At 36.1% G+C, this 26,371-nt stretch overlaps 1 long non-coding RNA gene across 1 annotated transcript; it reads right to left on the reverse strand.

Moving 5' to 3' along the window:
- Positions 1-927: 927 nt before the first annotated feature.
- LOC125489719 lies at positions 928-26,042 on the reverse strand. The gene is made up of 3 exons (XR_007267197.1): positions 25,916-26,042; positions 12,621-12,627; positions 928-939 (listed from the first exon to the last, which is right to left on the reverse strand). It is a non-coding gene; the product is annotated as an uncharacterized LOC125489719 (long non-coding RNA).
- Between the last annotated feature and the right edge of the window lie 329 nt (positions 26,043-26,371).

The raw sequence follows: 26,371 nt of genomic DNA on the forward strand, positions 1-26,371 counted from the left end.
ACCACCCAATTCTTCCCAAACATTGCTATCGGCCGGCGATTCATCAGAGCCAGTCAACGTAACAAGGCTTTACTGGCAAACTTTTAATCAGACGCCCATAATCTTATACACCGAGCTAACCCCTTCCTAAAGAGAGGACATTGGGCTTAAAAATGAAAGCATAAATCACGATCTTCGGCTCTAATTAATTCCTCCCGGAGCTGGCAACACTGGGGCCACGGAACTGAGGAAATGGCGGAAAAGTAATCTAAGTTTGTACTCACTTTAAACAAAGCTTTAAACTTGCAATATCTTTATAAATCATCGGCATTATCAGCCCGTAGCCGTCCACAGCTGGACATAGGCATCTCCCAAGCAGCGCCACAACACTCTGTCCTCGGTCTTCCTTATCCAGCTACTACCGGCCGCCTGTCTGAGGACGTCGGTCCAGCGGGCTGGAGTGCGTCCCACGCTACACTTGCCTGTTGAAAACTTTATAAATAGGTACGTAGTTAAATTTATCAGAGAGTTACTGAATACATAAACGACATCATAAACTTCCATTGTCGGGTGGATACTTCCATGATCTAGTAACTCAATCTAAATTAAGTACTATGAGCACAATGTAAGATATTAATTAAATAATATAATAATTTTAATTTTATTATATTAAGTTGTTTTTTTATGATTTTTCTTATAGTTGATGTGACGTGTACGTCGTATCTACCTATACTTACATGTCTTGCATACGTACATCGTACAACCTGTAAGAGTCTGTAAATATCTTGGGTATATTGAGCAAAAAATCGTCACACTTAACAAAAATATACAAATTTTGTTCGAAAAACGCTACCCGCTCCTCCTGCTGTTTCGTGGCATACATATTAGACCGGGAAGCAACGTTCAAGGGGTTGAATTATTTGAAAAAGTTTCACCTCTCGGTTCGTTTTCTTTCATTATCTTTTTTACTGCGTCACCTGGGCAGCCCGGGGGTTACTCCGGCTTACGAAAAACTAAGTATTGGTCAGCTGCTACGCTAACTACGACTCTATCACGTTGTGTTAAAAGTGCCAATAACATGACAAGTCTAGTTTATAAATATTGCATGGCTTGGGAGAATTGCCACATGCACTAGCTCCGCGCCATACAAATTTTGCGAGATTTTCACTCCTCGATCGGTTAAGAAAATACTATCCTCAGTATAATGATTTTAATAATAATAATAATAATAATTTATTTGCCAATATTTGGGTTACAATTAAATTAGTAAGACATATTAGTTACGTTACAAGTTGGCTATTTCAATTTAAGGTGACATAAAAGGTGACAGCCATTGCCTATAATAGGAATAGACCTGTGCTATAGACACTGGCTTCCACTCCCCAGGAACTAGCAGCCATATATGACTTATTATAACAGAATTTTGGTGTCTTAGGCTTAAATAGTATACACAGAAATATATATTTATTATATTTAAGGTTTAAGATTAGATTTACTTAGTTACACAAGGTTATTAACATTAAACAATTTATTAATTTTGACTCTGAGGGCCTTACCATCAACACTTAGGACACACATGCTAAACGCTGACAGCGTTGCCTGTGTAACGCATTAGAAATGTGTCAAATTAAGCCCCAATTTCTCCATAGCCGGTTATCTAACCGACCAGGGATTGGTTCGTCAATTATACGTCATCTCCATATAAAATTCTTGACAGATATGTCAAAAGTCAACCACTTATACCTGGTTATGCTCAACACCCATTAAACAAGGTATGATTTTTTCGATAGTAACACAGTGACTATTTATACTACGGTACCGCGGCTGCGTTGTTGAGTAGAGACGCCGCGTTAAGTCGGTCCCCGGGGACAAACCGAGTTTGACGTTTGAAAAAATTGCGCAAATAATGGAAAAGATTGCTAATCTATTATTGTGTGGTTGGCAAAAGAAATGAAAAACTTTTTTATTTAACTAATAATTGTAACCTTTGCCCAGCAGAGGGACAATAGAGGTTAAGAAAAAAAAAAAAAAAAAAATTGTAAATATTACGTTAATAAATGATTCATTTGAATTGGATGGTCTGATGAATTTGTACTGATTAGCAGTCGTAGAAAAATAAGAAAAGTAGACTAGGTTTATACTTTTTAAGAAAATTCCACGTTTTTTTATGTTTCATTTTTAATTAGGTACTACACAGGGAACATGGCATGAAGCCCTTGCGTTTATTACACCTCCTGTATTGGTCGGTGATTTCCGTAGGTTCTGTATATAGAGAATATGGATTTGTTTAAATAATATGCCAATGTTATAGCCATTATACTTGTTTATAGTATTTTTTTAATTAAAAATACTTACTTACCAGTTTATTACTGTTACTTCTTTGTGCGAACTCTACTTTCTGTTAAAAATCTGAAGCCAATAGGTACGTAATTTAACAAAAATACAAAGAGAAGTATTTTTATTTTGTAATTAGCATTACAAAAAATCCATTAGGATTACAATGGTTTTAAGCATTTGTCTTTTATTTCGTTGATAGCAAGCTTACAAATTTAATATTTTTCTACTTAGGTTTATTTTACAGGTTTTCTTTATTGCTCACTTTAGAATTATTATTTTGGTAAAATTTAATTTTAGAACAGTATCAAAGTTAAAGCTCAAAAACTAAATTTCGACAAACTGTTATACCCTACGGCAAGATATTAGACATGTTTTGACTATTCAGTCCATAATTATTATGTTACTTACCTAATTCATGTGAAATAAGAATTTAAACAAATGGGGGTCTTATCGCTTAATGTGATTTCTTCCAGTCAACTTTTCGCAAATCGCCAAACTTCAGCAAATCACGACATTGCAATTGTTTCAAAACTAAATAACAACATGAAAAGGGTCCAGCGAGGCCACTCGACGCACTGAAAGGATTGTTAGACGCGACTTCACTGAGCAGCAGTGATCTCTCGAAAATTTCAAACTGACGCTTGAGTCGATGGGGTCACTCTTGTTCTAACTACCTCTTTTAAGTTTGGTTTATTTGTGACTCTAATTTTGTTATTATCTATAAGTCGGTTTGATTGGGGTTGCAAAAAGGGTATACCTATTAAGTTAAAGAGGCAATTTTTAACATTATTTTTTTTAAAACGATATAATGGGTGGTTTTAGGTTAACTACGTAACCACGGTAGGCAGTACGGTTTGAGTTTTTAGCTTTTTTTTTCTATGTTTTTGTTCTCGGGTCTTGGATGTGCCCGTAAAATGGCAATAGGCCCGCCCCCTATTACATTGGGACTAACATAACACTCTGGCGAAAAGAAGGTGCAGCAATGCACCTCTCCCTACCCCGCAAGGGAGTACATTAGTACAAGGCGTGAGTGCGTGTTTTTTTTTGTTTTTTCTATGTGACTCCATCTTAGTCATGTATTATTATTCTAATAAGTCTTGCATTTTGTGTCCATCTAAAGTCCATAGTCGGACTGTCCCCACAATAGTCCAATCTCCCAATTGGCCCTCGACGCGTCCCGATCGTGCTCCACCGTTTGTTTTTCACTTGTCATTTTCAACGGATTTTACTCGAGCACTCTCGAAGAATCTCGAAGGTTCTCGAAGGTTCTCCACTTGTTTCTCCTGTTGTTTCAGATTTACAGCCAATTCATTATTGTTTTGCGTCGAAGGTTACAGTGTTCAAATAAAAATAGGCGGTATTGCATCGGATTAGGAGTTAGAAGTGAAAGTATTAAGGGACAAAGTGCTGTGAATGGCGACGTTTTATTTAGCCTTTGTGACCAATGTTAGGGTTCGCCTATTTCTGCGTCTTCAAGTGTGTTTTGATTTTTGATTGAGATCTGTCGCAAATGACAACTTGATTGTTTTTTTTTTACGTAATTGTATGTGTGTTTTTACCAATCTATAGAAATTACTAGGTTAAGCATGATTAAAGTTATAGAAATTATTTATGATAACACGAAAAACATAATTATTCCAGATGAAAAGGATTTGGGGATAAAATATTTCGTTACGTACAAACTTACAAAAGAAAGAACAACTTTTCCTCTTTTGCCGATCAAAGGCTTCCAAATCATAAGTAAGTATTTAAAAAACAAACGAAATGAAAAAAAAGAAAAACTTAACGGAAAAATTTCCGCTCACCCTCATTTTCATTGGAGTTTAAAAATTTCTTAGGGTGCGCCCCACAACCCTTTTTGTTTGAGAAAAAAGACAAAGCTGAAACAATACATAGGATTTTTAAGTCCAGTTTTATAAAAGTACAGGAGTCGTTTACTCTTTTGGTATTCAGCGAATCTTTGTATTGAAAGGTATGTATTTTCTTGTATTAGTTAAAAAAGGCAGAATTCGAAATAAATTATAATAGTTCTCTGTTCAATAATACTCAATGTAGCTATCCCCACATTTTTTCAGGTAATAATCGGAAAGTAATATAGTTGTCGAGGTTTCTATCTATTTTAAATATATTAAAACGTCTATATCATCGTCTATATCAGCATGCAGCATACTCTACAAAATCTAGATTTTTTGTGACTTTGGTGTATTTAACAGTAAGGGCTGATTTCAATAATTAGAGAAAAGTTATTAGATGCTACCGCGCCAGAATGTTTGTATACAAACATATACATATACAGGGTGTTGCAAAAAGGGTATACTAAGCCGAAACCTAAGACAGCGGCAGCAACAATTTTAATCCTCAGAGAACATTTCTTAAATTTTAAAAATCTACCCATGTCATATATTTTTCCACCGGAACTCCCGGTCTATGTTCGTTTGGGCAGCCCCGAGACATTCCCGTGTGTTAATTGTTTGTTTTTAATTATTTCGCCTTCAATTGCCCTATTGTCTGGTCCATTCTTTTCATATTTTGCATTATTTCGAAGGCTTTCTTCCAACTACCGGTCGCGTTCATTTTTCAGCCCTTTCAATGGGTACGTCCCAAATTTATTTCCCGCGTCATCATTAACTTAGTGAATTTTGTTTTTTTTGTGTCGTTCTTGCCAGTTATTGTTTTTGCTCTCATTTATTTTCGCATGGCAATTTAATTATCACGCTTCGATAGGAGAAAATTGAGATGAACAGCATGATACTGAAATATTGCAATTTTTTGTGATTTCAAGGAGAGTGCATTGTGTATAAAGCTATTAGGTACGGTCAACAAGCTAAATAACAAACTGACAATGTTAGTTTGTAATAGGTAGTTTGTGAGTTTGACAAAGTACAAAAGTGTACAGCTACTTATGCAGCAGTAACTGTACTGTACATAGGACTTTAGTTTATTCCAAATTCTGTTTTAAGAATTTAATCGTTTGTGGACACAAACAACTACCTAACAATTTAGCGAAACTTCTTCCAATCCTTAGTTCTTGGATTCCCAGCCCATTGGACTGATGACTATGGCACTCTTAACAGTCGTAACCTCATAAAATCACAGCCGCGCCGCCATATTTCTGTACAATCAACAATATCAAGACTCGAACGTGTTAAATTTTAAAATTACCTTCAAAAAGCTGGAACAGGTCATTGCAGCCGTGACTCAGTAGACATGATACCATCGACAACATTATTTAACTGCTTGATCTTCGCCGGATAAAAAACTTACGATTTTTGGAAATGCCGCTGTTGGGACCGTAAAAGGCTCAAAATTTAAGCGTTTCGAAGAAGTTATGGTCATTTGGTGGGCAATATAGTGACGCGGTAGCCAGATGGCTGTTTCCAGCTCGTCCGTCATGATTTACGAGATCGTGAGCGCTGGCCGGTATGAGCACTGAGGGGTCACTCTATACTGACGATAAACATCATACGAAAGCTGTCATACAATCAGCACGAATAATAAAACGAGATAGAGTCGTGGCTCGCGCAGCAGCGCTCTGAAACTTAGTTTTTCGTCATATAGAGTGACCCCTGTGAGCAGTAATGTGATATTTTCTTAACGTTTGACGGTTACGTGATGATCGGAACTTTTCGAAATTACAGCCACGGTGGCTACGTGACTGTAAGAGATGCACTAGCGGTGCTCCACAAGGAACGGATTGGGTCCCACTTTATTCTTTATATTTTTCTAGTAAGTACCTAGTTGAATTTTATTTTTTTACCTCAAAGTGATAAATTTGGTCATTGCAAGATTGTATAAATAATGAATACATTGAAAAGCTTATATGCTATGACACTCACACCTGTAAAAAAAGTTGAAAATGTTTAAAGTTCCATAGAAACTGATTTGCATGTATGACGCGTAAGCGCATATAAAACCGCCGTCCTTTTACACAAGCCGCCATTATTAAATCATTGAACACGAAGAATAAAATGCGAAATATCGTAAACAAAGTGTTCTTGTCGCCTTCTGATGTTTTAATTTGTATAATCTTGAACAAAACATATAAATAATACAAAAACAATGAGACTTGTATCATACACTATCATATTGTTGTCTTGAGATGTAGAGTGTTGAATACATAGACCTGGCAATCTTTTATTTTATTTAACTATTTACCTACTTGACATCAAGTTCGAAGTATAACTTTATACTATTTTTTTTTTCATTTTAATTAGGTACCTACTGTAAGTAGTAACTTTAAAATATTTTGAGAAGTATCGTGTATTGATAGTAGTTATCGAAGATAAGCTAGGTACTAAAATCTAAAATATATAGTCACATTTTTCTGGCGCATTTGCTTATCGCCTAATTCTTTATTTTAAACATCAGAGAATGATGCTGCTAAGACAAACTTCATATAAGGAGGAAACGGCCGAAGGCGTGCAAATTTAGATACATAGATAGAGTACTCTTTATTTGTGCACTTGTATCTTTATCTTTATCTTTATCTTATCTTTAACAAACAACCTTTGGATGGATGTGGACTAAAAGAGACAAAAATAGGGAAGCTAAGAGTAATTAATAATCGTTTAAGAGACACAAACAGAGAAACTAAGAGTAAATAATCGTTTTAAAACTACGCCATTCTACTACCTTCCTAGCTCTGCATCTGCGCATACGCACCGCAGCGGCGACTTTGACATTTACAGAATAATCTAAAATCATAAAACACTAACTTTGACTCATATCGGATTCCCTGCGCTGCCTGAATGCTAATACTTATTCTCCGTCCCTTTCACACCTTGGGACGGGTCACAGCAACTGCTGAGGAGGAAATTGATCCTTATGGGTCACTGTTATGGATATAAAGCTTTCAAAAGCTTTGAAAAAACGAGAAGCGAAGTAAGTTAAAGAAAGAAAGAGCGATAAAATAATGTTTGGTTAGGTAAAGCGTTACAGGTGTTGAACTTTTTCAATATTTTGAATGAATTTCATTAAATTATCTTAATATCTGCCAATTGTCTAAATATTATGAAAGCAGTAAGAAGTTTTCCTCTCCTAAAAGCAGCAGATCTCGCAGAAAAGGAAGTTTTATTTATAAATATTATGCTTGTAGATTCTGTAATAAATGCTAAAGTCAAAATATATACAAGTATATAATATATTTAGATATTATTGTACAATATTGTACAAGGTGTGAGTGTTTTTTTATATAATAGAAGATACCTGTACGTACAACCCTTAGGCCACAAATATTGACAACCCTGAGTCGAAGGCGCGTCCAATAAACCGCGACAGGTAGCCAGCGAGGACATTTCATATTTCATACAACATGTGTATATATTATATGAAACATATATTATATTTACAAAGATACGAGCGACTCTCCGATTCGGAACGATAACGTCCGGGCCGAGTTATTGGCCGAGTTCAGAGACTTTTTAACTAGAATTGCGACTGAGAATAGACTGCCTGTGTCATTCTCGTGAGAACTCACGTGTGTTTAGGTGAGAATTTTGCGCAGTGGTCAGGCCCTAAAATATCTGCTTTGTATAATAATGTAACTATAATTATCCTTTTGGCTAAAGCATATTTGCAAAGTTAAGAGTCCACCTTTCGGCACTTAACTTAATCGACAACTTACCACATTTATTTTAATAATTAGAGAAAATTAACATAATAATGATAATAACCATCTTATAAAATAGAATATAAAAGTTATTTGTACCTACCGATGTAAATAGAAGATATAATTATATGAGCCAGATCATCATCAGATATACACTTTTTAATCTGACATTGATTAAAATCCATCGTGAACTCCTCAATGAACAAGAGAATCTAGCAGCTGGATTTCAGTCAGTATAGCTTAATAGATACCAGACCTGGCGACGCACGGTACTGGACGAAGCGAAGAATAGAGGGAGTCTTGGAGTTAAATCAAACGCGAAGCTCAAGACAGGTTGCGATAGAGAGTCACTTTGGACGCCCTCTGCCCTATCTAGAGGACATAGCACACTAGGTCAAGTAAGTCATCTAAATACACTTCGGGCAATGTAAAAGTTCCACTCACAAAATACCGACACCAAACAACTCCAATTTTTTCAAAAATTTACTTTAAAATTTGAACAAAATATCACTGTTTTAGTTGGTAGTATCCTGATGCTCTGTAAAATTTACTTCAATGTTGCAGAAGGCGTCATTAACCTTTTCCGTTTATGAGTAATTTGGTGCTTTTCAGAGTGGAACCTTTTCATTGCCCGTGAGTGTATTATATGAAAAAATATATAGTATAATAATCTTAATCGACCGATACCCTGTGTCCACGTTCCACAACATACCTCTATGGCTTATTTTTTCATTTCACATTTATTTACCATTCATCTTTCGTACACAATAGTGGTCGTGATATTTCATTGTCAATCTTAAATAAAGTCATTATTTTGATTGAACACTACAGATTGGGTCGTTTTGGAGATCCATAGATTTCTTTAATTTAGAATATCAACTTAGTAACTTGATTATGAAATAAATTTATTACCTATGTTATGTAAATAATAATAGGTATTATGTCTTTTTCTTTTGGTTTGTACCAATTTCCTTTTGGTGTCTTCAGTTTATCTTAAACTTATGAAAACTAAATTTCCTTGCAAATATATTTTTTTCTCTCCCTACAATAGGTACAAGTACCAACTATAATAATTATATGAATAATATTTATTGAATCTATATTCTAGGCTCAGCAAATATTTCACATAGTTCACGTAGTATTCACGTTTCACATACGGAGTGCACTCAAAAAATCCGATTCGTGCCTGACCGATTTTTTGTCTCCATGCATCGACTCAAAGAATCGATTGTTATGTTTGATGGACGCCACACGTATTGAGATGTTTCGGATTCTGGAGGGTCACTGTATACTGACAAAAAACGAACGAACGAGAGCTGTCGTGCAACCGGCACGTTTAATACAACGAGATAGAGTCGTGGCTCGCGCAGCAGCGCTCCTAAACTTAGTTTTTCGTTATATAGAATGACCCCTCTAGGCCGTCGTGAGAAATGAGCGTAGTAATCGGTTAAAATCGACTTGGAACTACAAATGACGCCGCTTATGAATTCTCGTGTTAGATTGACGTAAAATATGCAATGGAATCAATCAGTATTTGTGTTGTGTCAAGGTAGATATGTTTTGCGTTTTTATTAAAATTGCCGCTTTTGTAAAAAAGTTTACAAAGGTTTCGGACCTATCTGGAGAGTAGAAGGTCTTCATTTTGAACTGTCAAACCCAGAAATCGTTGACATACGTCGTACGAGTATCAACACCAATCTTTAAATGACCTTAGATAATTATTTACAACACTCACTCACGAGAAAAGAAAAAGTTCCAAAATTACCAATTCTCAACACCAAAATGACCGAAATTTTTAAAAACATTCGGTTTAGTATTTGATTAAAATATTAACGTTTATCGTTGGTAATATTCTCATGCACAGTCAAAAATGTACATCAATATTTTTCGTTTAGGAATAGTTTTATACTTTTGTCAGTGGAACTTTTTCCTTGCTCGTGAGTTATACTGCGGCCATCTTAAAACCGGTACACACGAAGGCTCTCCAGGCTACATACTGGCAATACAGGCAACATTCATTAGAATTCACGAAATAGTTTCAATGCTTGAACTTCCACCATAAATGGAGATGAAAGCTCATACGATCCGGCCAGTGTTTTGAATCTGAAATAGGTAACGGGAAATACTACTGAGCTTAGATTCTCATGTGAAACACAAAGTTGTGCGACCAATAAAGATAAGATAAAGATAAAACACTCTTTATTGCACACAAACAGAAACAGTTTCATAAACTTAAGTTCATTGTTACTAACAAAATATGGATCAATCCGAAATAAATGATTTATTTATTTATAAACATAGAAAAGATAGTAAATAGTACAATCGGCGTCCTTATTACTAAAAGTAATCTCTTCCAGACAACCACATTGAAAGGAAATTGACCAATATGCAATCGTAAAACTGGATTCATTCCCAGGAAGAAACTTTTTTAAATTCGAAACTCACCATAGAATAATGAGTACTAGTACTACTGTACTTGTTATTCTATGGGCTCACGCAATTTTATAGCAAATGAATTCATATTGCCAAGTTCTTTAACATCAATTTTTTTTTAAAAGGAGTATTGTATTAAAAGGGTTGCCTTCCGAACATCAACTACTGAATGGAAAAATCTATATTTAATCGTTTTTTAACGGACACTCAAAAACATCGCGTGTGTTTGAGCTCTACTTGAAAAATGACACTTACTTACCGATTTATTAGCGACTGTCTTTTGAGGAGGAGAATAGACTCTCAGTATTGCCAGTCGCGTATGAAATGCATCTACTGATTTGGCCTGGATAAAATTTAATATTACGTCCATGTATGTGAAGTTTGAGACGAACTCTGAATAAATTTTTGTTACAGATGTATGAAGATAATATAATATTACTATTATCTATTCAAATTATTATAACGGCTGTGTAAAGCATAATCTTTTAAATTTAGTGTTTCCTGAATTATACCTAAGTAAGTATAATGTTAGTATGATACTTAAAAAACAGCCAAAAAGCTTTTATACAAGATTATTACACACAAATCATAGTAACAAATGAAGTCGTTAAAAAAATTGCACCACGACTTTAAAAAAAACCGATAAGTACCTACTTAAAAAAAAATATCCATAAACTTCGGTCACATGATTTTTTTACTATGGGGAGTAAATATTTGAATTTTATTTTATATATTCGTATTGTAAAAGGTTATGTATCCTGGCCCTGTAGCACAGCCAGTGTAGCACAGGGCGCTATTAAGACGTGACAAAAGTTCTCCGTCGCGCTCGCTCTTGAGGCTGCGCGATATGAATGAGCGCGATGCAAAACTCTTGTTACGTCTTAAATGCGCCCCGTACTAGCCCTTCTGATAGCGACCTATTCTCAATTGCGTCCTAGTTACCGAGCTGTTTTTAAGTACTTACCTATTTTATAAAAATATTTCTAGTACCTATTTCGTAACTATATCCTATAGTTCTATATCAATCTTGTTCGAAGGCTCACAGCTACCATTCTAAGTGCTACAAGACAAATATCTACCACCGTACTATATCTATCAGTCAATGTAGTAACTCCGACTTTATCCGGGAGATAAAAATGATTAGGACCGACTCCCCATCAAGATAAACGGATTATTGAGGCGATAGGCAGATCTACGGAACTTGATCGATACTTGCCACCTCTTGCTAAGGTATACAGGTTGATGATTTTAATATAAAAAATATCTTTGGACTTTCAACAATAACCTCTACGTCCCGTCGCGAGCATTGTTTAAAATTTGTTATTTACAACAACTGTAAATAAAAATCTGCCTGCCTTTTCTACAATGCTAAATGTTGTGTTAATCAAGATTGTTTATGCAATCTCTTATCTCATTATTTATGTAAATACTTAATTACAATTAAAAATATTTGCACTTTAAATTCTATAAAATGATTAACTTACACGTTTTTTAAAATAACTTGCTTTCAAAATTTTCTAGATTACCTAGGTATATTAAGACCTACATTATGTAATAACGAATATTAATGTATTCTCCACTAGAATCAGAATCCAGACCGCAAAATTCTTCGATCCTTACACTACCAAGTTACCAACTACTTTAGGTAGATAAACAAAAGTGGAACATCCTGTATGTCTGGCCGCACCCGCTGTAGATGCGTCCGCAGCGATACTGTCGCTTTGATAGATAATCTCTAGAATCGAACATCGGCCTTCATTGAACGAACACCGTTCGATACATAATTATAACTATAATAATAGGAAAATACATATTGATAGAGTCGTGGTGGTGTAACGGATAAGGTATCGGCTCTCATTCGTGAGGTCGTGGGTTCGACTCCTGCCATGCACCAATGAATTCTTTAAAAATAAGGAAATTAAAAACAATTTATACTACGTTCTCTTACGGTGAAGGAAAACATCTTAATAATATTTTTCGTAAGTAGAAGAAGTATGGGTTTATAAATGAGTTTTTTTCGAATTAAACCTATCAACTCTTTGTAGAAACATCACCGGCCTTCAACGATCGAATCGATATTATAAAGATCAGATCGAATACCTAATGAAATATTTGATAAATTATTCGAACACAAAGCAACTGGCCACTGGACCGGACATGGAAGAAAAAACATAATTTGAAAAAAGAATACTGCTACTGGCAGCATAAACTATTAATCAAATTCGTATAACTGAATTGTGCTTCTCGTTCTTTCAATTTAAACTTTATTTCTTAAGTTACATAGTATTATTTTATTTAGTAGCTTCAGAAACTGATTTGTCAGCTCACGTGGTAACCCATTGATACTTTTTTTTGAAGAACTGAGGCGGTTAGCAGACTTGTATTATTCTAATTTCAATACTTTGACTAATGGTAAAGGATGGATGATTCCATGACTCCTTGCTCGTATTTTTTAAGGTCAAACTATATTTCACCTCTCATCATCATCATCACTCATTTTATCACAGAATACGGTAAAATAAAATAAAGATGTATGCTATGCGTTTGACCTATCATATATTCTATACGTTCAACTCTTCCCTGATAATAAATACTAAACTATGAGACAGAAGACGTCAAATCGAAACAGACAGACACATAGACGCTAAAACATATAACACTCCTATTTCCCGCCAGGAGTCAAAAACAGCCGTCACACAACGTTCGACGGTGCCAATTTATCTGCACAAAAACCAATACAACATGCGAACTCGACCGATTATTTTAAGATATTTTGACATCGATGAATAATCGACTACCGAGCGCCGGATACGAGAGATTCATGAACTAACATGAAAGAGGAGAGAAACCGAATAAATAATAATATATTTTATACGTTAATAAATAAGAGCGACAGATTGTAAATCAATTGATGGACGGCGCGTCGCTGTAATTGCACCGGCTGTGGGCAGCTCTAGAATGTTCCGTCGATATGGAATTCAAATTGAAATTGAAATGTTGTTAATTCGAAGAAAATTTTACAATTATTTGTCGAAAATCATAGATCTACCAGATTTGATTATCTACGGGATTGGGTTAGGATATCAAATCTGTGTAGTCACGGAAAATAACCTTTAACTAAATTTAATAACAACGTTTATTCATACTGTGATGCCAAGATGGTCATCATCACGACCCATCACGTCCCCACCCCAGTGCTGGGGCACGAGTCTCCTTCCAATATGGTAATTTCCTTCTTCGTTTCGTGAAGTTGTGACAACTCCTTTAAAACCACTGGCTATTTCACATGTCAGAATATAAAGCATTATACTAATAGTGATCATCATCATCACCAACATCATCATCAGCCCGTACCCGTCTACTATTATGTTATGTCTATCTGTCTTGAGCTCTGGAACACACAATCCTTACTCCAATATTTAAAATAAATCATTTAATTCTATTTAAGTATTTAAACAGGCACAACATCAACAAAAGTACAGGCGCGCATAAAAATCATAAGCACAATAAAAAGTCACGACACCGTCGACTTCTCAATGAAAGTTCTCGCGCGTTCTTTTTTCAAAAAACCAAGATGGCCGTTTGTATCGATGAGTAATGTCTTCCGAAGGCAAAGGTCCGGCTGTGAATGGCATTTCGTTCGGGGATTAAGTCGACCGATCGGCAGTCGTTGAAAGGTTAGATGAGGTCTAATTATGATTTATGGCCGCCATCTTTGTCGAATGCGGAGGTGGTATGCTTGCGCCAACCAGGTTTTGTGATAAATTTGTAGTTAAGACTGATTTTGAGATGTTTTGATAGGTATATAAATAAATATTACTTATGCCAGTTTAGACTAACTGTCGTTGGTACTCAGATTCGTCATTAAACTTTATTGCATGTTGTGTAATGTACCTGTTGTGTGATGCCAATAAATAAATAAATAAATAAATAAACGTAATGTTAATTAAAAACTAAACTTACTGATCGTCTTTTTCGTATTGACTTAAGTGTTTTTATTATTAACCATTAAATTTAATAAGTGTTTCTAAATACGGCAACAATTAATAGATTTAAATGTTTAGTTAAATTAGGAGTGCACAAAAGGAGTCATAGGTGAAGCAATAATTATACCTTATACTGAACTTTTGTTCGTTCTGTATGCGTACCTACTAAAATAGCTTAGGGTGAACCTATAAAATTAAGTACAAATCCCAATTCGCCTATACAACTCCATAACTATTCATTCATCATCATCACGACCCATCACGGCCCCACTGCTGGTGCACGGGTCTCCTTCCAATGAAGGAAGAGTTTAGTTTCATAAGGGCATAAAAAAATTAATAAATAAATAATGTACTATCCGTTTTCTTCGCGACAGTACCGAGTGTTATTGCCAAATCACGTAGGCGGTCGTGTCGATTGCATTCAATATATGTACCATTGAATTTCATCCTGAAATTTATGCGTTTATTTTGATTTCTATATTTTTAAACATCACAATGTTATGACGAATCTTGAAGAGTACAATAGTAGGTACCTTCACCTTATACAGGAGTCTTTCGTAGGTGCACATCCGAGAGTATGTCACAGAACTTTTCATTCTGATCAACTTTTGTTACTTTGGGATAACAATAATTGTTGGACACCCATCACAGCTCGTTATTCTCAATATTTTTTGGAAATTCATGTATTTTTTCTAATAGGTACCAAGCTAAATAGTCATCAACAAAGTGACCAACAAATCTTCTATGGAGAAGACAAAACATTCATTGCGTATTTTCAAAAAATGTAGAGCAAAAGTATTTGTTCAGAATTCGGCTCGAGAGTTCGGTTTACTATAGCACTTTTGCAACACTCTAAACTGTATGCATAGGTACCTGCGAAAACTAATTATAAGCATGTAAGTAGATATAATACCTATAAATAATTATATTAAAATGCGGTCAGCAATTAAATTATAGGTCAGTTACACACCTAAAATAACAACGGAATAATTTATTCAAGCGTTGCACTCGCTAATACGTCCACAATGAAAATGTGTGAATGTATCATCGGATTCGGACTTGGCCGGTTTCCAATTACCCTGCATGAGTCATTGAGTCATAAAATAATGGTTTTCAGCAAAACTTAAAGTTATTTCTAATTGTCGAATGCATTAATTCTATACTGATAAACGTTTTTTTAACGAACTCTTGATATCGTCGCGTGTGTTTGAGGTGTAAATGGAAAATGACAGTTTGCGATAACTTTGCCACTGTCTTTTACGAAGAAAAATAGATAGCCAGTCATTGTAGCCTGAATTTCATGGATAAGGAAGACCGGGACCTTTCACGTGAGTACAAATGTGCTGCGAAAAGTGAGTGGCTCGCTTGTGAGCCACCTCTGACTACCCCTTCGGGCATTACAGTCGTGAGTGCATATATAATTATGTAGGAAGACCGGAGCCAATTTTTTGTGGCTCTTTTCAGGATGGGCCCATTTCCATGCCTAGGTCTAGCGGTGCATGATTACAGGCTGATCACGAAGTGACTGTACCTGCAGTTAAATAAATGTACTTTAGTAAATCTACACAATAAATTCAACAGGCGAAGACGGATAAATATACCTATAAACCTACATAGTGCAAAGCATTTGATTTAATAAAGCCTAAACTTGTAAAACAAGAGACAACATTAAAACAAATCAGTTCAGAAATTATGACAGTCCGCCATTTTGAGTTAATAAATACATTCTATTTCCGTGCCATGTCCTCTTAATTAGCCGCTTAAATCTCAATTTCGAATTAGAACACAGTGTACATTTTCCCGGTTTAACAGTTTCAGCTAAATCCAATTATCCATAATATACTGAAAAACAGTGGTTCCTCTTGTAAGACCGAGATTTTTTATCTTTAGTGATCATCATAATCATCATCATCATCCCGTATTCGTCCACTGCTGGACGTAGACCTCTCCCAAGCAGCGCAATAACACTCTGTCCTCGGTCTCCTCATCCAGCCAACTGTCTGAGGTGGTCAGTTTATCTAGGCTTGCGTGTTCGTGGTCCGAAGTCAACTTTAACTAATGGTTAAGTCACTTGACAAGCGTGACAGCTTCTAGAAGTGTTTTATTTAGATCTAGTTGTGCCTCACGATTTTTTTTTTCACTGTAAGGGCATATTAAATAGGTATATTTTACTTAAGGTCAAAATAACTCATCGGTACATGTGGCCGGGTTTCGAACCCGCATCTCTGGCGTGAAAAGTGGGCGCTTACCCAACTGAGCTACTACCGCTCCATGTTCAATCCACCTAAAAGTGATTTACCAACTGCAATAAAACCACCTACTCGTCAACAGTCGTTTTGCAAATCTCCCATGTCATATCAGTTAATTATTATCATAATTGTAGCATGAAATAAAGTAAAACGAAATCAGAAATGCATCTCTTTGATGTGGAACCACCCGCGTTGTCATAAAAGATGCTAAATTATTTCGTTGTTTTACAAAACGCTCTTTGTCTTAAAATTTAATGAAGGCAATTATTTCAATATTTCTGAGGGAACGTATTTATGCGACGTTATTGCTGGCGCATGCGTGGAAAGTATAGTACCTACCTAGTTTATACAGGGTGTTGCAAAAAGGGAATACTAAGCCGAAACCTATATGTGCAGCATGGTATATCTAAGCCTGAAACTAAAATCAGAATTTAAACATTCGCGAAAAAAAAAATTAATCATTCTCCATAGTAAAAAGTCACGTGACAAACTAAGTTTCTATGGATAATGACAAAAAAATAATGCCGAATTTTGAAATTCTGATTTCAGTTTTGGGCTTAGTATAGCAGCTTATACAGCATAATAAGAAGCTGCACATGCTAGTTTCGGCTTAGTATACCCTTTTTGCAACACCCTGTATACTACCTACCTAGTGTATATAAAAATTGGTGAAGCTACATAAAGTCTGTTTTAATGTAAGATACTAAATTGACAGATTCTAAACGGTTCATCCACAGTCGATTGTCCCGCCAATAGAACGATACGTCACTCAATTTAGTATCTGAGATTAAAAAACAGACTTTAGGTATTATATTTTGTAAAATACAGGGTGTTTCAAAAAAGGTATACTAAGCCGAAACCTACATGTGCAGCATGGTAGGTTTCGGCTTAGTATACCCTTTTTGCAACACCCTGTATAACCATGACAGCTTTCTAATTCATACATAGCATACAACGCGGATTCGGTCATATTCATAGGTACTCAATGATACATAGCGCCATGACCTTCAATTTGTGATAAACAAAGATGTTTTTCATAACTTAATGCACAAACGGGCAATGAAAAGGTTCCACTGACAAAGGCACCAAATTATTCTTAAACGGAAAAGGCTAGAGCTTAATGCACCTTCTGCATCATTGAAGTACATTTAACGGATCATGAGGATATTAGCAACAAAAAACGGTAATATTTTGTTCAAATTTTAAATTAGATGTGTTGGCATTTTGTGAGTGGAACTTTTACATTGCCCGTGAGTGTAATAAAAAATTGTCTGTTTTAAGTAGGTATGAGTGCTGTAGGTACTCAGTCAATGAAACAAATACTAAGATACAAATGGAAGTATGCATGTAAGTAAACAATGATTTTGTCCTACATTGTTCACAATCATGCCCTCCCCATTACGAAGACAATCGACAAATAGCTATTATTGATGAAGAGTAACAATTACAGATGTGGCACTTCAAAGAATATAAAAAATACTGCTGGCAGATACCAGGGCTGTGATTCATCACGACCCATCACGTCCCCACTGCTGGGGCACAGGTCTCCTTCCAATGAAGGAAGCGTTTTATAAGGCCTAGTCCATCACGCTAGCCTAGTGCGGGTTGGTGGACACATGCAAGTTTGTGCTCAGAGAGTTGTCGGCAACCCCACTGTCAGATATTTTCATACTGCCCGAAGGACTCTGACTAGGCTTAACGACTGCTGCCGTAACAGCAACCCAAGGCTTAATGTGTTGCTTATAATTTGGCAAATAAAGTAATAACTATAATAATAATGTCAACCGTATAACAGCATAACACAGCTGTTGCATAAAACTAACTGCCAGTTTCAATAACTCTATCTATCGGTACTTTTATATGATTTTGACAGAATGTAACTTTTTATGCGTCAAAATCGTGTGAAAAACCAAAACAGTGCCCTATCTGCAAAACCCACCGCCTTGCTCTATGGCGCGGGAATCTTTGCATACCGCGGCGGAGGTGGAGGGGCCATTAGCGTAAGTGACTCCTGGTTCGATGCTCGGCCGGGGCTGTTCGCCAGCGTGATTGATAAAGAACCGGTTCGGATGCGACACTCGTCTGCGTGACTGACGTGCTGTGGTTCCGCTGTTAGTTCGGATGAGCCGTTTTTGATGTTGTAATGATAGGTTGCGTTTTTAGGTGGTGATTGGGATTTTTGTTGTTTTTAGGTTACTTTTGTATCTGCGTGTTTATATTTTAACAAGTCTGTGAACAACTGAAGTTTTTTTTTATAATTTATAGTTTTTACATAGGTTCATGTTAACTTATTTAGCTTTATATCTATTCTCTCCTTATAAGATTTGTATGCCAAACAAACATGGGTACTTACTTTTTTTGTTTTAGTTTTCTTAAGAATATAACATTCTCTTTAAACTAGGTTATCTTTAGTAATGTTAAATTAACCGATCAAGTTGATACCGGGTTCCGCTCATCTGGCATAATCTTTATTGACCAAAACTCATTTCGCATAACTCGTATGGTCTAAACTTTTTTGGCCGAACCATCACTTTGCCAAGACTTATGTGGCATAAGGCTCGTTTCGTCTAAAACTCTTTAGGCACAATCTTTAAACACCTAAGTTTCGTTTGCTCAAATTTATGTTCGTCTATACCTATGTATAATCTTGTTTCTCCTAATGTTATCTTAATAAATAATATATTAAGTATGTAGTAAATGTACAAATTGTGGTATTTTTCTCCTACATCCCGAAAATCACGATATTGTATGATCAAAAAATCGAAAGTTAACGACCAATATAATTATTAAAAACCCCATGGGATCGAAACCTAAAAATAGGTGCGACGACGAGCAAAGCGAGGAGGAGCGTGTTAGGTGCACATGTTCATAAAAACCAAAGCGGAGCGCAGCGAAGCGGAGCGGAGCGTTTTCCAAACAGCGGAAACAATACAAGGCACCAGTTTGCGCTATGTAGGGAGACGCTCCGTCAAAGTTAAAGCCAAACGAATATTATTACTTTGTATAAACCTATGCCATAGCATTATTAGGCGATTCAAGATTTGGCCATACCATTATTAGGCTAAACAATGTTATGCGAAATAACTTTTTACTAAACGAGATTTATGCCATACGATTTTCGGCGTAACGAGACTTTGACCAAACGTTACTATGCAATACGAGATTAGGCAAAAAAATATTATGCCAAAAAAGGTAGAACCGTTGATACCATTTATGTATACAGAACCACAATTTCTTAAGACGGGAACACACTTGACGTATTTTCAAAATCACTCCTGCGGCTTTGAGCTGAATTGCTTTCCGCGAGACGAAATCTGAAATAGATAAGGGGAGACACAATGGCGGGATTAACGAAAAAAACATCAATAGACATATTGTAAGAAATTGCTCAAAAATTTAAAACCATTGAAAAAGTCGAATTCACAAAATATGTAGACTTGGGTAATTGAACCTCACTGAGCAAAGATACATCAAACGATGTATGAAAAATATTAAAATTGAGTTTAGATGAATATTAATGCCGTCTTCAGCTAAGAGATTTGGTCACAAATTCATCGTTGACTCATCGATAAAATTTAAATCAACGAATTCTCGAGTGGAGACCACGAACAGGCAAACGCAGCGTGGGACACTCTCCTGCTCGCTGGACCGACGACCTCAGGCGGGTAGCCGGTAGTGGCTGGATGAGGAAGGCCGAGGATGTTGTGGCGCTCCTTGGCTTATGTCCAGCAGTGGATTGGCTGATGATACGTACCTACCTATATACTATTATTTTATTTTCATTCAAATTCACAGTATCACTACGTTTGGCTGAAACATCCGTTCTTTCCTTTTTAACACATATAAAAAAAAACAATCAATACTACAAACAACAAAAGTCACACTTGTATCGATAAGTTTCTTTACGACTCCCACGCTAAAATTTTTGATTCAAATTTTTTGGCAACTCTTATTTTTTCTCTTTCTCAAAGAGAATTCAGTCCTAATACTATGTAAAATAAAGTCTTCTTCACCAGCAGAAATAAGTTTGTTATATCGACTGTATCAATAGGCGAAGATGTCATCCGTTCCCTTTGAAACGCTCAAGACATTGTTTGGAAAAAACCTTGTCTATTGTATCCAAAATCTTTTGTGTATCCTTGGATTTATTTAAGAGGATTATAAGCTGGATTGAGCCTTATTGAAAGTGATCCATCGAACCGTTGTTTGGTATAGAATGAATAATAACTAAATTGATAAAATAACCTAGTACGGTCAGGTACAGAGAAACCTGACCCCCCTCTCATAATAACAATGCTTCTGACGGGGGTTAGGTTTCTCTGCTCTTTACTGCACCTAATCAGGAACTTTGGACTAAGTATATACCTCTGCATGCATTCCATATTTCACAAAATAACTGATTAAATAACAGTAAAAAAATCAGTTAGGTAAATGACATGCCACCAAATTATACTCCTAAACGGAAAAAGGCAAGCTTAATGCTGTCGTCTCCAACATTCAGTGGTGAATTTGTGTCAAATAAATTTATTAGGTGGATATTGGGGCGGTGGTTGTGGGATGATCATTTTTTCAGGTTGTGAGATATGGGAAATATATCGCTATCGTAATCCCATACACCAATTCCAAGTAAACCAAGCGAGAGGTGATAATTTATCGATGCTCTTGCACAAATTATAAATCAAGTGAGATTGTACTGTAAATCGTTTCTGGCGTGAATAAAACATTTTTAATATGTAGTCATTACCGTAGTCTTTGACAGGGTCCTCTTTGAGCCTACTTGGGTGTTCTGTTTCACTGTTTGGTTTCGCTTAATGTGTTTTATTATGTTTATTATTATTATCAGTGCCGTCATCAATAATGATTATTACTCTGTGATGTTATGTTACTAAATTTTAAGAAATATTAAAAACCTTAAGTGGTTTTTAATAAAATGAATTGGTGTATGTGATATATATTTTCGTTAATTGGTAATTAATTACTAAGACTTTTGTTATATACGTATATTATATCATGAGCTGAATTATTCTCATAAGCGCTATTTGATTGTAAGATTTGTAAGTAGAAATAATACTAGTATTTTCCAATTTGACCTTTAGCAATAATATTGACCGTCACAAAGATACAAAATCATGTCCACAAAATCAAATAAAAAAGAACACGCGAATTATTTCAATCTCAAACTGGAGCCGGCTACCGTATTGGAAACGTGCAATAATCAACATTGGGTGGTCAGTCATAATCGAGGAAGGCTTCTGAATCATTTTGCAAATTGCAATAATCATTGATCCTTCTTTGATTGAATTCTCTGATCAGTGGGTTATTTTCATTCTGATAACTTCGCTGGTAGGCGGGTGAGCCTGACTTGTGAATACCGTTTGCAATTTGACAATTTCCTCTACGATTGAAATCTTTTTATGCTCTATAGGTAGCTACTCTAAATTTCATCAATCGATTTTGTTCTTCATTTTAACTCAATCCGTAAAAAAAACTTGAATCAGACCTGTTTATAGTTATAATAACAACTGTATCAAATAACACGTCTTATTAAAGGCTTGCTAATAAGGGTATGTTCTCATTATTCGTTTGCTAGCAGAACAGAAGCTGGCCAGGTCCCGCGGTAGGTAGGCTGTGTGCGTGCTCTCTCTAATTTGTAAAATTGAGCCGCTCGCTAGCGCCATCTATTAGTGTCATTGACCACCAGCTGTTACTGGTCCGGCGGCTACCGTATTGTGGCCTTCACTTGTTTTTTTGGTCCTTCGAGCCGTATGGACGGTTACTATAACTTTTGTTACCAATGTATTTAATAAAACTGACCATGTAGGCAGATTGGATAAAAAAACTTATTAAATCACTAAAAAGTAAGAAATAATATAATTATGAGATACTTAATTTCTATGTGGCAGTATTTTTGTACCTCAGCAGGTAGATTTTGTAGAGGTAATGATAATTCCGGTCAGGCATATAACAAACCACAAACCGATGGTTCTGTACACGTACTTTGGGCACGGAACCCTGAAAATAATCCAAAATAATGCAAGTAAAGAAGACACTGTTAAATCGAAAGATTTTGGCCATTGACTTGTCAACGACATGTAAAAATTACGGTAACAAAATAAACAAAGCGCAGTGCACACCCATCACCTGCTTCTATAAACAAACAGACATCCACTTTATTGCGGAGCCAACGAACTGAGACGTGAAAATCGAATAAAATAAACGCGACCGCAGAACAACATAATTACGTCGATACTCAGGCAAATCCAGCCGGCGTCAAATCAAGCATCGATGCTGGCGGCGTCTTTGATGATGAGACTCAAAGGAATCATCCGAAGGAAGCCTTCTTTCAACATCGACTGGCACCACCAACAACTATTGACCAATACACTCTACCAGCTACAGACGAAAATGAAACGTACGCGGCAACCACAGATATCAATCTCGCAAATCTAGTAGGCGGCGGTTAAGACGTATCTGAAGAAACGGAAAAAATATAAAACTAAAGTGAAGAAAGAGAGGTGAATAGTGAAAAGGATAAGAATGAAAGTGACAGCAACGACGCCAAGATAGGATTGGATGTCGGGTAACACCGGTGGCTGGGCTGAGGATGTGTTCAGACAGACTATTAGTGTGATTTTGGTCTCGGGCAATTTTCCCTGTGAACGTTTTCTACGCTATCCGCCGCAATTAGTATGGTTTAGTAATCGAAATGTGTGCGGTCCGCAAGTTTGTCATTATTTTGATTATTGTTGCGGAGCTCGCTAATTAGGTAATGAAGAGAAAAGTTTCGCGACTGTGAGAACTTCGCTTCATGGCCCTTTGATTGTTTCTTGTAATATAACCCTTTGTTAGTATTAATGTTATCATGACTGTATAGTTACGAATGGTTTGCAATTGTTTTTATGTTTCGCAGTTTTATATAACTTATACCGCCAATAAAAAGCAAGTAAACTGTATGCGAAATTATCCCATTGTATTGGAGATGCGTCAGTTAGGTGGTTAATCTAGGTAGGTTATAGGGTATGTCTTAGTTCACGTTTTTTTTTCATATATATTATTTTTGTTTAGGTATTGAATTAAGCACTCAATGAAAACATCAGCTTCAATTATGGTAACAAAAAAAAACACTGCACAAAAATACACGATTACTAACGGTACTTGCTTAGATCATTCCGAGGCACTGAACCTTCGTTTATTTCTCAAACTGTCCTCGGGAGCAGTAGTTCCTACACAAGGAGAGCAATCTTAAATCTATAATGACATTAAAACAATACCATGAGCCACGAATCCGTGCCTCGTCCAAACACTTTAGATCACAACAAAGATTACAAATGATGGGGATATTTTATTAAAATTTATGTCTTATTCCAAGTTCCCAGAATTTATTAATCGACTAATATGAATTCCACGTGTGTTTTACAAAGTCTTAAAACAAATCTGATATGAGTTTATAAATTGTTGCCTGTACTATTGTAGCTGTTGAGATGTGATGTCGCTATGCTATCGTTTTTATTTTACAATTTACTATCATAATTCAAGCTTTTTATTTTCCTTATCGGTCTCAAAGATAATTCATCAAACGTAATATTTTGCATAATACGATTCATTTAAAAAAATCATCCAAATAAACTTAAAGAACAAACCGAAAGTATCGACAGTAAAGCGATACGCCTCGTCCGTGGTACGAGGTATCAGCGTCAGAGACACCGCCTCCATAAAGGCAGTGTTTGGTCATTTGTCAAAGTATGTGGATATTTATTTATTGCGGACCCTCCGCGTGTAACCAATACCTGGTTTTTTTAATATTTCGTTAAATGGAAATAAATTTAAAATCTATACACAGGTCGAGCTACCACCGCTCGGGTGTTAATAGATTATAAGGTCTTTGGTCGTTACTCCTTTTTTTGGAAAGGAGGTTTCTTTGTTTTGGATTTTCTCCGATTTCAAACGGAGGTTTAGTTTCGTACACATGGCTTATTCAAACGAATATAATTATGTACCTCTGCTACCTTTTAACAATATATTGAAGTAAGTATTGCATTGTAGTTTCAAAGTTTTTACTCGTTACTTCGCATGGCAAATTGGTAATGGCAGTAGAGTAACCTTTCAATATAAACAAACTGCTCAAAACAAACAAAGCATCAGTTAATAACACTCGTGACCACACTCGCGAACACAATGAACATATGACTGTAAAACATTAATATGTTGCCTTCCACTATCTAAGAGCAGGCTGCGTAGGCGACCCGTTCCAAGAAATTGAAGCTATTTTGTAGCATAAAGCATCGCATAAGTAATAACTTGACAAGTTGAATGCAAAAGTAAAGAGCTTAACTGAAAAGGAAGGTACTGAGAGTTGTATTATTGAATATCAACGGAAGTTGACCTTTGGTGACACTGTGGGAGGATTTAAAAAGTTCAACCTCAGAGAATTTTTCCTTTGGTATTGTCAAAATCACTAATAGATTAAGTGCCAATTTCTCCATAGTCGGTCAGAGCATAACCAGCCATTAGTGGTCGACTTTTGACACATCTGTCAAGAATTTTATATGGAGATGACGTATAATTGATATCTAATGCCTGGTCCGTTAGATAACCGATTCTGGAGAAATTGGGGCTAAATGTTTTCAAAACCTTATAGCTACTACCTGATAGATCAGATGCAATAAATTCTTGTTTAAGCTTTCGCCACTAGCATTCACTGTCGTGCCATCGACAACCCGACCTGCTGGCCTTACAAATCAAAATCTCGGCTGCCATTAACATTAGAAACCCTTTGTTTCCCAATCAACTAGCAGTTATAATGTCCTTTCTTTGAAAGGTCATGCTTCTGGGAAGTGAATGCCCCCTGATGCTGCGTGGTGATACATAGGCTCTGTGACTCCGTCACGTACGTGATGTACGTTGGAGTATGCGAAGACAAGGCTTCGGTTCATTCTTGGTAAGTAAGTGAAGATGGCGGGAGATTGATTTTTATGGTCAGATGCTGCTTGTTAAAAATAGTATGTAAAATAAGAATAATGATTTTAAAGTCGTCGACTTCATCTTGTTATAATTATATTTTCTAGAAATACTTAATCTACTTTAAGATGGGAAACAAAGTAAATACATAAACTACCTTTCATTGATTTGTCCGCAAGGGCCTTAACAACAAATGTTAAATATATTTAAAAGATATTACTTTTAGTAATAAGGCCGCTAATTGCACTATTTGTAATTTCTATCTGTGTGCAATAAAGACTTACATGCATCTATCCATCTATCTGTCAATTTCTCACCAATCCATCTAACCAAAACAACTCCACCACTACAATCCAACTAAACACTTTTTGCACATCTTTGTACCAGTTTTTCTGTACCTCCTGTAGGTTGGCTGGTAGAAAATTCTCTTAGCATTAAGCCCACCTTTTGTGCATTTATTATATATTTGTGCAATAAAGAATTAAATAAATAAATAAACTCATTATCTTCCTAGCAGCCTATTATCACTCGAAGCAACACAAGTATACATAAAGAAAAAAAAAAAAAAAACACGCACTCACGCCTTGTACTAATGTACTCCCTTGCGGGGTAGGCAGAGGTGCATTGCTGCACCCACTTTTCGCCAGAGTGTTATGTTAGTCCCAATGTAATAGGGGGCGGGCCTATTGCCATTTTTCGGGCACATCCAAGACCCGAGAACAAATATCTGTGTTTAAACAAATATCTGCCCCAGCCGGGAATCGAACCCGGGACCTTCGGCATAGCAGTCAGGGCCACTAACCACTACGCCATTCGACCGT

The sequence above is a fragment of the Plutella xylostella genome, chromosome 16 (genome assembly GCF_932276165.1).
Source record: "Plutella xylostella chromosome 16, ilPluXylo3.1, whole genome shotgun sequence".
Taxonomy (NCBI): Eukaryota; Metazoa; Arthropoda; class Insecta; order Lepidoptera; family Plutellidae; genus Plutella; species Plutella xylostella.